This window comes from Tachysurus vachellii, chromosome 22, assembly GCF_030014155.1.
Source record: "Tachysurus vachellii isolate PV-2020 chromosome 22, HZAU_Pvac_v1, whole genome shotgun sequence".
Lineage (NCBI taxonomy): Eukaryota > Metazoa > Chordata > Actinopteri > Siluriformes > Bagridae > Tachysurus > Tachysurus vachellii.
Genome location: NC_083481.1, coordinates 15,250,707 through 15,266,944, shown reverse-complemented (window position 1 = coordinate 15,266,944; position 16,238 = coordinate 15,250,707).

Genomic DNA, 16,238 nt, shown 5'->3' with positions numbered 1-16,238 from the left:
TTAAATATAACATGAAGAATAATAATCGTAAAGAATACAGTTCTTAAACCTTCCAGTCAAATGTGCTGCTAGGTTGACGTTCCGTTTTGAAAGCTGACACTTTGCTGTTGATGCAGTCTTGCTAATGCAGAAGAATTCTTGCTCAGCAAAGAAAGTTTGTACTTTCTTTGCAGATTCTTGAGCTTGGAGTATCCATCATGTGTAATGAACAATACATTGTGTAGTGTGCTGTTTTAGGAAAAGAATCAACAGCATTGGTGGTGATGTGCTATGGCCTGAACCAAAGTTTTTTATAATAATAATAATAATAATAATAATAATAATAATATGTTTAATTTATATAGTGCCTTTCCCAAGCTCAAGGACGCTTTACAAGGTACATAGTGTAACATACATATTACCCAGGACAAAGGATCATACATATACACACATATACATATTCGTCGGACATTTGCCCAGGACGAAGGATCACATGCAGCTGCATGAGATAATAGCAAAAGACAGGACTATACACAAAAACATACAGTACAAGAGATAGGACTCTACATAGTACACGATACATACACCACATTTCAGAAAAATTAAGGACTCCTAATACATATGCGTTTACTGATAGTGAAGGTTGAAAAGGTGGGTCTTAAGCCTTGATTTAAATTCAGACAGAGTGGTGATGGTTCTGAGTGCAATGGGTAGGGAGTTCCATAGCATTGGAGCAGTGACAGAAAAGGATCTGCCACCCACAGAGGATAAACGGTATCTAGGAATACAAAGAAGTTCAGAATTTGAGGACCGGAGTGATCGTGAAGGTACATAGGATGAGAGAAGATCGGATTTTTCATTCTTATACCACAGCGATTTTACTAACAGCACTAATATCAGAGCTGTTTCATAGAAAATTAATCAACACCTGAGAGCTGTGGCTAAATGGTAACAGATTTACAGATGTGACTCAGTGACACTGGAAAGAATGGGAATAGCTGGAATAGTGAGACTGGCTGTATTTCTATAGTTCATTTCAAGGGTCAGATAATGGCCTCTACTAATACAGAAGCAATTTTCTTCACTCTATGCAAAGACAACTCTCTCACTCATAGTATTAAGGTCAAGGAACTCTAAAGAGAAGAGCCGAGCCGAATGGCGAACTTCATTGCCTGATGGCATTTACACAAATGGCTGTGAAGGGAGAAAATTGTTCCTTTATGATCCCTTGCTTGGCCGCGTTGAGGAAAAAAAAAAAATCATTAATCAAACAGTGACAAGTACTTTGTTCTCATTAGAGGAGTCGAGAAATAATCTAATTCCATGCACGCTGTTTGTAATCCCAAAAGGTCATTTTTAAATCTTAGCTACCAGCCGTGAGAGCCAGGAGGGAGACTGGGCACACAGAGGGGTCTATAACAGGTCTTAATGAATACATTTCACGGACAATGCGCAGTCCTCTAGGAGTCCTAAAATAAGAATACCAAACGCCCCGACTTTGTGAATATATATGTATTGATTTCCACAGAGCCCGGTACATTCAGTGTTAGTCTCAATCTAAAAGACTGTTAATATTACGGATAACATAGTTCACCGGGTGCGAAAGCACAACAGGAGCAAGCAGAAATGAGAGTTTTCACCTGTATCGATTGCACGATGTAAAAGAGACAAGTACGCTGGGAATGTTGATTGACATCTCACACATGTTGCTGTACTGTATGTTCCTTACTGCTGCTCCCTACAGGATGCCAAAATAACAATCCTGAATTATTTGTAGATCTGAGACTGAACTGTTATCATTATATGGAACTAATGTATCAGGGTACAATCTGGACTAGAAGGAAAGCAGCCCCATCATCAGTATATTTATATTTACGGATTTTACAGACTCCCTTATTCAGAGCGATGTCTTAACCGGTCTTTTGAAGATAGTCAGGGACTCGGCTGTTCGGACATCTAGGGAAATTTCATTCCATCATCTCGGTGCCAGAACGGAAAAGAGTCTTGCTGTATACTGTACCTACCGCTTACCCTTAGAGATTGTGGGACCTGTCGAGCAGTGCTGGTATATCTGAGGGAGCGGGGTGCAGTGCGAGGACTGATAAGAGCTTTGAGGTAAGAGGGAGCTGGTCCATTTTTACATAATACCATTCAGTATTTTTTATTATGGCCAGTGGTAGAGCTTTTGTGCCCGAGTATACAAAATAATCCACTTTTAAAACAATCTTACCTGGATGCCAAAACTTAGACTGAGCTCTGCTCTATTTATACCAGCCACCGCTGCTCAGATGGCAGTATCACTGGAGTCAGAATCACAAGTATAGAATGAAACTGTATTTATTCCAGTGGTGTGTAGTTTCAGTGGCATTCGGTCGACTTTGAAAAAAACGGTGGATCGGCGTGCATTGTTGTAGAGAAGAACAAAAAAATTAAACAATGGCACAATTGTTGGATTCTGAGACCAACATCAGTGTTTTTGCTTTTCTTTAATATTTCACACATGCATCAAGGTGTATTATGTCTCAAGACACAGTCTCTCTGAATGCCACACGGTCTAAACCTCAGTAATATGCAATTGTGAATAAGTAAGTCGTATGAAGCACTTAATCTCAAACTCACTCACTTTTGAAGAAGGGAAGTAACCCACTGGGAATGCACACTGAGAAAAAACATCAGCCAAATGGAGCTGCCTGCTTCAAGTGCCATTCGGAAAAACACACAAAAGTAAAAAAAAGGAATTTACTAAATATATTACTTTATATGTTGTAATCTCAGTACTCACTCATTCATTCATCTTCTACTGCTTATCCGAACTACCTCGGGTCACGGGGAGCCTGTGCCTATCTCAGGCGTCATCGGGCATCAAGGCAGGATACACCCTGGACGGAGTGCCAACCCATCGCAGGGCACACACACTCTCATTCACTCACGCAAATCACACACTACGGACAATTTTCCAGAGATGCCAATCAACCTACCATGCATGTCTTTGGACAGGGGGAGGAAACCGGAGTACCCGGAGGAAACCCCCGAGGCACGGGGAGAACATGCAAACTCCACACACACAAGGCGGAGGCGGGAATCGAACCCCCAACCCTGGAGGTGTGAGGCGAACGTGCTAACCAATAAGCCACCGTGGCCCCCTAATCTCAGTACTAAACCACCAAAATGAAAAAAGGGGGAATTGTGACATTTTTGGCTTAAGCTGATTATCAAGTGCATGTATTTTTTGCAGTGGGGTCTTTCTTATTCTGGTTCAATCATTATGGGTTTTACTTTTACATGGCACTTAGCAAACAAACAGAGTTTCTGCATTTTACAGATGTTGCACTAGCGGTAAGTTTAGGGGTATAAGAACAAATATCTGAATGATATGATTCCTTGTGTCTGTTGATTCGTTTGAGATCTATTATGACTTAGTCTGGTACACCAGCCAGTTTTTTATCATTCAAAACCTTTCCCTAACATACTGTAGCAACCCCTACAGATCTGCAAAAACCTTCATAGGCTTCCATCTGTCCTACATGCATTTGTTTCTGGATGGTGACTGATCTACTGTACAAAATATCTTGAAGGGTTTAGTTTTATTCTTATGTAATGAACAAGCCCAGCCTTCTAGTGCCATGGTTCAAACAAATGTGTGCTCATGCGGCAGGAAAGCTATTACTTCGGTGCGCATTCTACCTTGATCCTGCTTCTGATCAGTCTTCCATGTTTTCTCCCTTCATACTGTATAATCCTCTCCTGTTGGTCTATGTCTCACCTAAGCCTATCCCATCATTCATTCATCTTCTACCGCTTATCCGAACTACCTCGGGTCACGGGGAGCCTGTGCCTATCTCAAGCGTCATCGGGCATCAAGGCAGGATACACCCTGGACGGAGTGCCAACCCATTGCAGGGCACACACACACTCATTCACTCACACAATCACACACTAGGGACAATTTTCCAGAGATGCCAATCAACCTACCATGCATGTCTTTGGACCAGGGGAGGAAACCGGAGTACCCGGAGGAAACCCCCGAGGCATGGGGAGAACATGCAAACTCCACACACACAAGGCGGAGGCGGGAATCGAACCCCGACCCTGGAGGTGTGATTCGAACGTGCTAACCACTAAGCCACCGTGCCCCCAAGCCTATACCATTTCATTAAAATTCTCATGATTTTAGGACACCTATGCGGTGTAAGATCAGTGCCGTGTTATTTGTGTCCCAGTGGTTTATCGCACCATGCAAATTATAGGTTAGACCGTACCATTTACCATTTACAAGTTCCAAGCTGAGTATGCGTGATGAGCTACAACAGGGGTGTCCAACCTTATCCACTAAGGGCTAGTGCCAGTGCAGGCATTTATTCCAATCAAGCAGGATCCTCACTTGATTTTTCCTGTTTAATCAGTTGATCTTGGCTTTCAATAGACTTAGCTGTGGCTTCTGCTTGGATGGAACGGATACCTGTACCCACATCTTTCCTTTTTCGGATAAGATTTGACAACCCTGCTGTAGCTCATCATGTTAAAATTAAGCTTGGAACTCGTAGGTGGTACAGTATGGTCAAGTTGCACCTTTGGGGTTCTGTGTTTTTAACCCGGAGGCAAATTAGAACTTAAAGCTAAGTTCTCAGAGTTTCCTCCATTTTTAATGGTTTCAAAATGGTTCTCTTCACTGCTTGCCTCAACTGATTGACGACAAGCTTTTCATGTGACAAAGTTTTTGCCCCCAGACCCACCTCCGTGACCTTCCTGAAATGTCCTTGAACCTATACTGTACCTTCTCACCTACTGTACCTACTCACTACACCTTTATATTTTTCTGACTTTACATTGTTGTACCCACAAAATCTTTAGGCAAATGCACTCACCATACACAGCATTCTTTCAGATATTTTTCCTTCCTATATCTATTCAAGTGTGTCGGATGGGTTCCTGCAAAGGGCAACCAGGATTCCCTGTTGTAAGTGGTTTTTGGTTTGGAGTGACAGTGACAGATGTGTTAAAGTAGACATATTCTTGACAAATGATACACAGCAACATGAAAAAGAGCACGGGTCCTCAAATCACTGACGGAGGAGAAGAAAGGAAAGACTCGATGCACTAAGTAGACCTTCAGACTCCTATTCCTATATAAGCCTTTCTCAAGCCGAAGTTGTTTGCTCAGCAAACGTTTGACGCTTCTCTACTCTATAATTCATAAATAATATGCCAATTTAAACCGAGCGCTTAACTATTCTATCTCCCTGTGTACACAGGATTCACCTGGCTTTTTCCGCCGTATCGAGCTTTTGAGCTCAGGATGGTGCCGATATCTAAAAAAGGCTTCTATTTTTTTTTTTCAATCATTTTTATTCATATTCCCAATGCCAATCAAATTTCATACGTCATGTACAAATCATTTCACTTTATTGAGAACAAGGATGGTTTTACTCACAGATTAAGCTTGAACTAAAAAAGCAAGGCAGCTAATTTTCAGTTCTGGTCTCATTTCCATGCTTTCTGCTGTCCTTGCTGTGCGGCACTCCTCTTCAAGGCCATGAAGCGAGTGATCAATAGAGAATTCAACAGCAGCCATTTGGAAAAATACATCTTTCCTCAGCAGCTAACCTGAATGCCAATCCTCTGGGATGCTTATGCACATTAGTAAAAGCAGCAATCTCCCGCTCGGTTCTTGCGTTGAGAAGATCGCACGGATTCAGAATACTAACAGCCGAGGAGAAGGAGGAGAGGGAGGTGGGAGTGCTCCGTCGAACGCACTGACAAAAGAAATGCAATTAGAGATGATATTCGGGGAAACGGCAAGGTGGAAGCTATCATATTTCTTTATTATTCGATGGCTCAAAGCAACTTGCTTAAAGATGAGTAATGATCAGGATCTGCATGCACCCAACAAGTAAAAGGAAGAAAGACAGTTTGACTGCAGCCATTTTTCAGCTAGTTAGCGCCGCTCGGCACAAACATTGATAAAGATATTTTGTGCGAGGCAAAAAAAAAAAAAGTGGGACTTTTTTTCTGCCTAAGTTACAAAAAGTTGCTCAATAAGAATTGCCGTGGAAAGTTTTCAAGCACAATTCCAGGCAGCTTACATTGACAGAACAGAGATCAGGCTAAACATCTGGTGTGATAGTGCCGTGTTTGGCACATTTTATTGTGTTATAACTGACAACTGAAACTGGGATTTTATGCCATGGATTTACACAAAATACCCCATACTGAAGTGACGAAGTGATAGAAAGGAGGGACTAACAAGCAGAACAAGTGTTCACCCCCTAAAATAACTTGTGATGCAACCAGTCGCTTCAGAAGTGACACAATTATTCGAATGGAGTTGATTTCCATGCAATCGACGTGTAACCCTCTGCCTCTCTGAATAATTCTTGTCTTTCTTCCATATCTTACATCAGTTCGTTCCGCCAATGGCGACCACGCAGGTCCCTCAAATATTTTATATTCCACCCCCGGTGAGCAAAATTAAAATTCTCATGTAACAATATTGAGCCTGAAAACACTCCAGCAGCCGTGCAGATTGTGATCGATTCACTGCAGCATGTCTGGCACTTCCCATCAAAGCCGTTTAACATACGATTACAGCTTTATTTCTTGACCACTGTCTTTCTACACAGGCATCAAACCGACCAACGAGCGAATTTAAGAGTGGCACAGAAATAACAGACATCAATAAATATCGAAAATGTGTTTACGTCGCGTGAGTTCAAAATTACAGCCCTGTGAAACACTCTGAAAACAAAAGTCTTGGTGTGAGAGATGTGAAAGAGAGTCTTGCCAAAGCTGTTCTTATAGAGTTTTCTCCTGTCCAAGAAGTCCAATAAAAGATTTGATAGAGTTACATTGCCTTTTGAAAAGAAGAGATATTCATGGAGAAGTCAGTAAATGTTTTTTTACCGTTTGCCAACATTACAAGTTTTTTTTAACAATTACCTTCATAAGAAATATGAAGTCAAAGCTTAGCCGGTGATGAAAGAATGTCTATAACTGAATGTCTAGAGCTGAATTTCTATAGCTGAATGTCTATAGCTGAAAGTCTAGAGCTGAATGTTTATAGCTGAAAGTCTAGAGCTGAATGTCTAGAGCTGAATGTCTAGAGCTGAATGTTTATAGCTGCATGTTTATAGCTGCATGTTTATAGCTGAATGTTTATAGCTGAATGTTTATAGCTGAATATCTATAGCTGAATGTTTATAGCTGAATATCTATAGCTGAATGTTTATAGCTGAAAGTCTAGAGCTGAAAGTCTAGAGCTGAATATCTAGAGCTGAATATCTATAGCTGAATATCTATAGCTGAATGTCTATAGCTGAATGTTTATAGCTGAAAGTCTAGAGCTGAATATCTAGAGCTGAATATCTAGAGCTGAATGTTTATAGCTGCATGTTTATAGCTGAATGTTTATAGCTGAATATCTATAGCTGAATATCTATAGCTGAATGTTTATAGCTGAATGTTTATAGCTGAAAGTCTAGAGCTGAAAGTCTAGAGCTGAATATCTAGAGCTGAATGTTTATAGCTGAATGTTTATAGCTGAATGTTTATAGCTGAAAGTCTAGAGCTGAAAGTCTAGAGCTGAATATCTAGAGCTGAATATCTAGAGCTGAATGTTTATAGCTGAATGTTTATAGCTGAAAGTCTAGAGCTGAAAGTCTAGAGCTGAATATCTAGAGCTGAATGTCTATAGCTGAATGTCTATAGCTGAATGTCTATAGCTGAATGTCTATAGCTGAATGTCTATAGCTGAATGTCTAGAGCTGAATATCTAGAGCTGAATGTCTAGAGCTGAATATCTAGAGCTGAATATCTAGAGCTGAATGTCTAGAGCTGACTGTCTAGAGCTGAATGTCTATAGCTGAATGTTTATAGCTCAAGTAATAAAAGGGATGAACGTGTTTTGTGGACTAACACTCTAACGATGGAACTAGAAACAGATAAAAATTATGATGTGACGTTGAGGAATACAGGTGAATTGTCAGCAAGATCCCAAGCACCCAAGCACGAGCATTGTTATAGAGTGTATCCGCAAGGCTGCGCTAGTTTCTAGAGATGTTGATATTCAACACAACAGCATGCTTGGTGAGAATGCCAACACCTTTATATTAATGAGAATTTAATACCAAGTAATTGATCTTTCGGACACAAAACAGTTTCTCCGTCAACAGAAATACAGCCGTTACCAAAGAAGCCGCAGCTTGATAGAGTGTTACCATGACAACGCCCAGGCGGACTGACAGCTGTCAGTAATGTGTTAACAGTTTCACTGTGACGTAGGAATTGTACCTACAGTAGCAAACACTGATAAGTAGAGCGATACAAACAGTCCCAAATATCCCAGTGCTGTTATAATAACATCAGCACTCGAGACGCTGATTATCCAATCAAATGAATTCAGTTCTAATAAATGTCACATGGTTTTGACCTTTTGACCCCCCACACACAGACACACACACACACACACATTATCATGTGTTCAGTTATATCAAAAAACAAACAAACAAAAAAAAATAAGTGTATATATTCATAATCCATTCACAGGTTGAATAACATTAGCATTATTTCCAAGCTATTTAGAGATACTTGATGTTCAGTCCATAAAACAATATAAACTCAGCCTTTAACGGACAGCTTTTGTTTCCATAGTAACCCGTGCTGCATTTATCAGATGCAGTGTTTTCAAACACACTACAGGTCAACGCCGGTGCCGCTCATAATGGAATCTTGCTCGCGTTATTTATTTATATATTTATTTATTTATTTTGTTTTACCATCACGTCTAAAAGCACAGGGCGCTGATCGATAGCGAGCCGACGTGCATACTTGTGTCTGTTCAGCAAGCTTTGTTAAACATCTCACACTTCCACATGCACACTTCTGTTTCCTCTGCTCGCGGTCTTTCTCCCAGGGCGACATTTTTATTTATTTATTTTGATCTTCTTTCTCTGACAGCTCTTTCAGCAAATGAAACACGGTCACGTTTTTTTAGAAAATAGATGCTTTCCAACAACTGCTAGTTTTCTCCAGTACCTTTTGACCCTTACATTTACATCACTGGTTTACTACCAAGCAACGATTTCACGGCACAAAAACTCGCCTAGCAACGTTCATCATCAATACGTCAGGTAAAATAAACACGACCGATTCGTCCTGCCGCTAATGCGTTTTTATGTGCTGAGATGCTTAAAGGATACAGAGAACAATAACTCATCAACCTCAGGCCCAAGCCATAAGTCATGAAGTGAGTTTAACAAGACAGCCAAAATAGAGACAAACAGAGAGTGGGGAGTGAAAATGATGAAGAGTAATTCCTAACCTCAGGCTGTTCAAACATCCTCACTTCCAAAAACCCATTTGCTAAGATTTATGTGGGAAGAAGATTTAGAAGAAAGTTCACTTTTCTGCATGAATTTGCAAGACTTCCAGTATATCAGTTGCCCAAAAAAGTCATGTGACGAAATTTTAAACACTTCACATTCGCACAATTTTTTTACATACAAACTTTTCAAAGAGAGGCAAAATGTTTTCCCTAAGAATTGTTTTAAAAATGTAGTTCATTAGTTCATTAATTAATTAATTTATTTATGTATTTAATCTGGGGGCATGGTGGCTTAGTGGTTAGCACGTTCGCCTCACACCTCCAGGGTTGGGGGTTCGATTCCCGCCTCCGCCTTGTGTGTGGAGTTTGCATGTTCTCCCCGTGCCTCGGGGGTTTCCTCCGGGTACTCCGGTTTCCTCCCCCCGGTCCAAAGACATGCATGGTAGGTTGATTGGCATCTCTGGAAAATTGTCCGTAGTGTGTGATTGCGTGAGTGATTGAGAGTGTGTGTGTGTGTGTGCCCTGCGATGGGTTGGCACTCCATCCAGGGTGTATCCTGCCTTGATGCCCGATGACGCCCGAGATAGGCACAGGCTCCGCGTGACCCGAGGTAGTTCGGATAAGCGGTAGAAAATGAATGAATAAATGAATGTATTTAATATATGTATTATCTGCTCATTTTTTTTAACCTGATTTTCTTTGAATAAATGGCCCAATTATTTAATTTATGCAATTTTGCTTTTCATTAATAATTCATTCATTTCTATATGTGACTGATATATTTTTCACTTGTGATTTCTTTTACAGGCTTTGTAGGTTTTTTTATTCTAAATGATTCATTTAATTTTCATACGTGACTTTTTTTTTTTACATAATTCATTTAATTTCACATTAATCCTTTACCTCATATTCAGGCATTTTCTGTTCTATAAATCATGTGCTGCCTCATGGATTTACTCGAATGCACACGTGCAATTTCAAGGCATACTGTAACATGATGAAATGCACTTTCACGTGTTTTTCACCTGAAAATATTTAGAAATTTTACATAAGTCTCTCTCTCTCCCTCTCTCTTTTTCTCTCTCTCTCTCTCTCTCTCTCTCTCTTTTCTCTCTCTCTCTTTTTCTCTCTCTCTCTCTCTCACACCACACACACACACACACACACACACACACACACACACACACACAAACCCCGAATCTGTCCGTCTTCCTCTCTTTTTCTCAGAGTAATCTATTTTTGTCATGGCTGGCCGATCAGACCCAACTTTCTCATTTAGGCGTGTATGCAGGCTGCCTCCCAGATGGATAGCTGAAGAGAGCGACGGCAGGAAACACTGCTGCTTCAGGTTTCTGAGGGAAAAATGTCTCGTAATGTGCTACAACAAGAAACTCACACTTACATTCATAAAATGTTAGAACTGTGCTTCTAAGTCTTAGAACTACCCAAATTCTTTAAAATTTAATTACAATTCTTTTTAAAATTTATTTTTTCATTTAAAAAAAAAAAAAAAAGATTTGATTGTTTTTATATCATTCTTTTACATGTTTGAACACAATTGATTTATTTCTTGTTTCAACTCGTTTTAATACAATTATAATTACAATTATTTACACTGAATTTGTTTTATACACGATTCACTTTTCTTATTCTTTTTTTTAATGTATTTTTTTTTTATACAGGACTTTTCCATTCATTACTCAGTTCATTAATTTTTGGATTTCTTTAAATGTAAACCCGTGATGAAGAATTCGACAGTGCCGTGTTATAAAGCAGGTGAGTAGAAGGACTCGTTAGCCCACATAACGACGGTTCGAGTGATGTTTACGAAGTCTTGCCGTATTTGCTCTCGTGTCTTCCAGATTTTAGCTGCACGGATGAAATGACACGGTGTCCTCGTGTCGTCTCTTTTTACACTCATCACAGTGTGCATTACACTTCAGTTGGAGTTGTCATTGGTCGTTATTAGGATCACAGTTGTTTGGTTTGACACCGTTTCCACCGCAGCTCAGAAGCCGCGCCGTTTAGCAGCTTTCCTTCTTTTTATTGGTGGCATTATCGTCATGTTAAAATGTCTCTCACAGTCACTTAAAGCATATGGCTGAGGCGCGCTGGGACTGTTTTAAGCGACAGTGAGAGACGGGCTTTTTATCTGTCAGCCTTGCAGGCCCACGAGACATCCTTTGCACTTGCCAATTAAAAACAATTTACATTTGTTTCTCACACTCAAGTTCACAACGTGGAAAATGAACGTTCTCGTCAACAGAAGCCCTCGAGAGCTCGACGAATCAAGACAAGGCTACAAGCGTGTGGAAGAACGAACAGGGTTGGGAGAGAAAATGTCTTATGTTAAGAACTTTCATGTTCATCATAATCTTTAGGTTCATGGCAGTTATTATGAAAGAATATGATGCAGATCTTCACTTGTTAATACGATTCACACATTTTTACATGAGAACTTTTCAATTGTTTACATTCATTCATTCATTCATTTTCTACCGCTTATCCGAACTACCTCGGGTCACGGGGAGCCTGTGCCTATCTCAGGCGTCATCGGGCATCAAGGCAGGATACACCCTGGACGGAGTGCCAACCCATCGCAGGGCACACTCACACACACACTCATTCACTCACGCAATCACACACTAGGGACAATTTTCCAGAGATGCCAATCAACCTACCATGCATGTCTTTGGACCGGGGGAGGAAACCGGAGTACCCAGAGGAAACCCCCGAGGCACGGGGAGAACATGCAAACTCCACACACACAAGGTGGAGGCGGGAATCAAACCCCGACCCTGGAGGTGTGAGGCGAACGTGCTAACCACTAAGCCACCGTGCCCCCCCAATTGTTTACATTTTTTATTTATTTTATTACATGTTTTTTTTTGTAAACATGATTCATTTGTTTTCACACATGATCCAATTATTTTGTATTTTTAAACGATTCTGTTCTTCACATGATTTGTTTTATTTTAACTGCTTTTTTAAATGATTTCCATGTTTGAATTATTTATTTATCATTTATGTCGCAATTTATTTATTCATGATTTTTTTTCTTATGTTCTTATTTTCTTTTTCACACAATAAACTTTTTTTATATAGTGTATATACAGTATAGTATATATATGTATATATATATATATATATATATATATATATATATATATATATATATATATATATATATATATACACACACACTATAAAATGTATTTTTTACAGAAGTCACTGATGTATTTTTTTTATTTTTTTTTTATAAAATTCGTTTTATAACGATTTGTTGATTTATTTAACACAAACTTTTTCAATATTAAATTACTTTCAGGATTTTTAAAAACATTTATTTTCAGATTTATTATTATTATTATTATTATTATTATTATTATTATTATTATTATTATTATTTTCAATGCAAATTTCACACAATTCTTTTTTTCCTGGGTGGTTTTTACCTAATTTCTTCATTTTCATACAATTTAAAAAAAAAAAAAAAAAAATGTTAGGACTTAAGGTTGGTAAAAGTTCAATCTGAGCAGGTGAGATTTTCAGGTCCACAGGAATCCTTAATGCATGAGCAACTTGCTGTATCAGTTTCTGTTTGCTGAACACTGAAAAAAGACACTGAATTCCCTCACACCGGTGTGTCAGATATGTTGTTTTGTGAATCTCCCTCTGTTCGGCTGACAGGATCCGGCCTCGGCAGTGATGCCACGCCACCTGTTGTTTTCCTGATTGCACAAATGACACAGGTCACCACGGACAGCGAGCTGACAGAGCCGGTCCAAAAACTATTGACACGCTCGGCCGACGGATCAGCGACACGCTGCTGGAGGAACCTTTCAGCCAGTCACTTCACAGTGGTGCTCCTCTGGCCTTTTGCACTTCCCTGCTAACACTGCTAATGGCTGACGCTTGTCAAAGTCTCCTCATTTCTATCTGAATACAATACGGTGAACTAGTGAGGACAAGAAATTAACATAGCTCGTGTACCAAGAGATGATTTAGAGACTCTGCTTTAAAAGGCTCCAGTTGCCATCAATAAACACGTACACACTGAAAAACCATCTCGACATGACTGCACCACCGAGATGTTACCTAATCAAATTAGAGCAAGGCAAAGCATTTATCCGTGTGAAACTTTATTAATAGCATGATTTAATTATCGCTTCCATTGAACTATAATTACACCAGTGATATTTTCTCTGTGATCTTTCTTGGCATGAGAAAAATGCCACAATTAACATAAAAAAACTTGGTGATTCACATTTCAATGAGGCGAACAATAGAAATTCGCTGTTACGTCCCTTCTGAAGGCAATTCTATCTTGAACAACAAAAACATTTTTTTAGGGTGGGCAAAGGGGGTATTTTCCTGGTCTCCTATCATTTCCTGATTTCCTATATTCCTATCACATGCTTCCTGTAAGGAGACTAGTGCTTAATTAAAAAGAATGCTGCTTTTAATTAAGTCCGTCCGTCTGTCCACTTTCTGTCCACTTATCCTGCATGGAGTCACAAGGAACCTGGAGTCTATCCCCGGATATGGCGTCAAGCCATCACAGGTTACAATAACACACACTCACACACTACAGAGGTTTTAGATATGTCAATCTTGTCTCTAGACCTTTAGAGATACTGTGTAATTTTCAATCTGACATCCTGTTCCTTAAATCCATGTAAAGCTTCCTGTCACATCAATAGAGGCAAAGCCTAACGTTCTTTTCTCGTAAGTTCCAGATATGTTCCAGGAGCAGTGACGTCACTTCCTTATTCGTTTGAATTAGTCTCAGAATCTCAGTACGAAAACTAAACTATTGACTTCATGAGCTTCATGAGAGGGAGCTGGATCAGGCAGACACACCTAAAATGTGCTGCACAGAGCGAAACCAGGTCTGGGATGGAGATATGGTCCGGCTGACCCCGAAGGCCACGTCCTGCTGAGGTCAGAGCTGACTCGGATCAGCTTACTGCTTACTGACAAATCACTGCTGAGAAGACAAAATCAAACAGCACGCTTGTGTGGAAACAAATCAGCAAATTTCTGCAAGAAATACTAAATTATTTACATGAATCTCTACAGATCTGTGTTTCGGTTTGAAAAAAAAAAAAAACATCCTGTAACACACTTTTTATTACTGAGACAACAAGAGATAAGGATTGTAATAAGAGATAAAAGCTGTAATTAGAGATAGCGAGCGGTTGTGTTAGCAGGACAAATAGAGGTGCATTGGAGGAAGCGATGAACTTGAAACACGCTGTTGAAAATCAATTCCATCCAACAAGCACAAACCTCTCGCTCCAATTCCTGTCTAAAATTGTGTAGATTAATATATCTAATTTATTTGCAATGCTGCTATTTATAACACTGCTATTGGTATGAGGAGATTTCAGTATCTTCAACCTGCAGTGTAAACCACCCACATGTGCTGCATGGACGTGATTCCGCTGTGTCCATCTGAAACATTATGAGCACTTTCTAAAAATAATTATTCAAACCAACTTACAGTGGAGACGGGATACGATTGTGCAGGGTAAAAAAAACGTTGCTCAACTATTATGAGAAAGCAGAAATAACAAGCAGGGTGTATGATTGATTTATGGATACTTGCAGCTTTTCAGACTACTTATCATGATATAGTAATAATAATAATAATAATAATAATAATAATAATGAACAAAGAGAATTTAAACCTTTGGTATTTGAATATTGTTTCTTGTCACCATATGGCAAGACCCTAATAAAACGTAGGATGAATTGTATACCAGGCTTCGTGAACACTGTGTTCTCCATGTCAGAGTATTCACTGAAGATCCACTAATGACAATCCTGCAATTACGGGAAATAATACGTTTTTTTGTCCCTCGGTAATCAGTGTAATCAGGGTTTTGTGCAGAAAAAGGGCTTGTATTTCTGCAAAGTGAAGAATATTTTTTGTCTGCACTGTAAGACATTCAAAGCTGGTTAAACTTTGGAAAAAAAAATGAGTTCAATATCCAAATCATCTCATCATTACTTTTTCGATATACTTTTTACTACCGCACTTTACTCATACACAGAACAATGTACTGGTCGTTGCTGCCAGTGTTCTGTAGTTTATTGCATTGTAATGAACAGTACTGCACTGTATTATATTGTACTGTGTTGTATTTGAATGTGTTGTACTGTATTGTACTGTATTTTAATTTTATTTTACTGTACTGTAGTGTATTGTACTGTAGTGTAGTGTACTGTATTGTAATGTAGTGTATTGTACTGTAGTGTAGTGTACTGTATTGTACTGTAGTGTAGTGTACTGTATTGTACTGTAGTGTATTGTACTGTACTGTACTGTACTGTAGTGTATTGTACTGTACTGTACTGTAGTGTAGTGTAGTGTACTGTACTGTATTGTAATGTAGTGTATTGTACTGTACTGTAGTGTAGTGTAGTGTACTGTACTGTATTGTAATGTAGTGTATTGTACTGTACTGTAGTGTAGTGTATTGTACTGTAGTGTAGTGTATAGTACTGTACTGAAGTGTACTGTAGTGTAGTGTTCTGTACTGTAATGTAGTGTACTGTAGTGTAGTGTATTGTACTGCACTGACGTGTACTGTAGTTTATTATACTGTATTGTACTGTAGTGTAGTGTATTGTATTGTAGTGTATTGTTCTGTAGTGTACTGTACTGTATTGTAGTGTATTGTACTGTACTGAAGTGTACTGTATTGTAGTGTTCTTTACTGTAGTATATTATACTGTATTGTACTGTAGTGTAGTGTATTGTATTGTAGTGTATTGTTCTGTAGTATATTATACTGTATTGTACTGTAGTGTAGTGTATTGTATTGTAGTGTATTGTTCTGTAGTGTACTGTATTGTAGTGTATTGTACTGTACTGAAGTGTACTGTAGTGTAGTGTTCTGTACTGTAGTATATTATACTGTATTGTACTGTA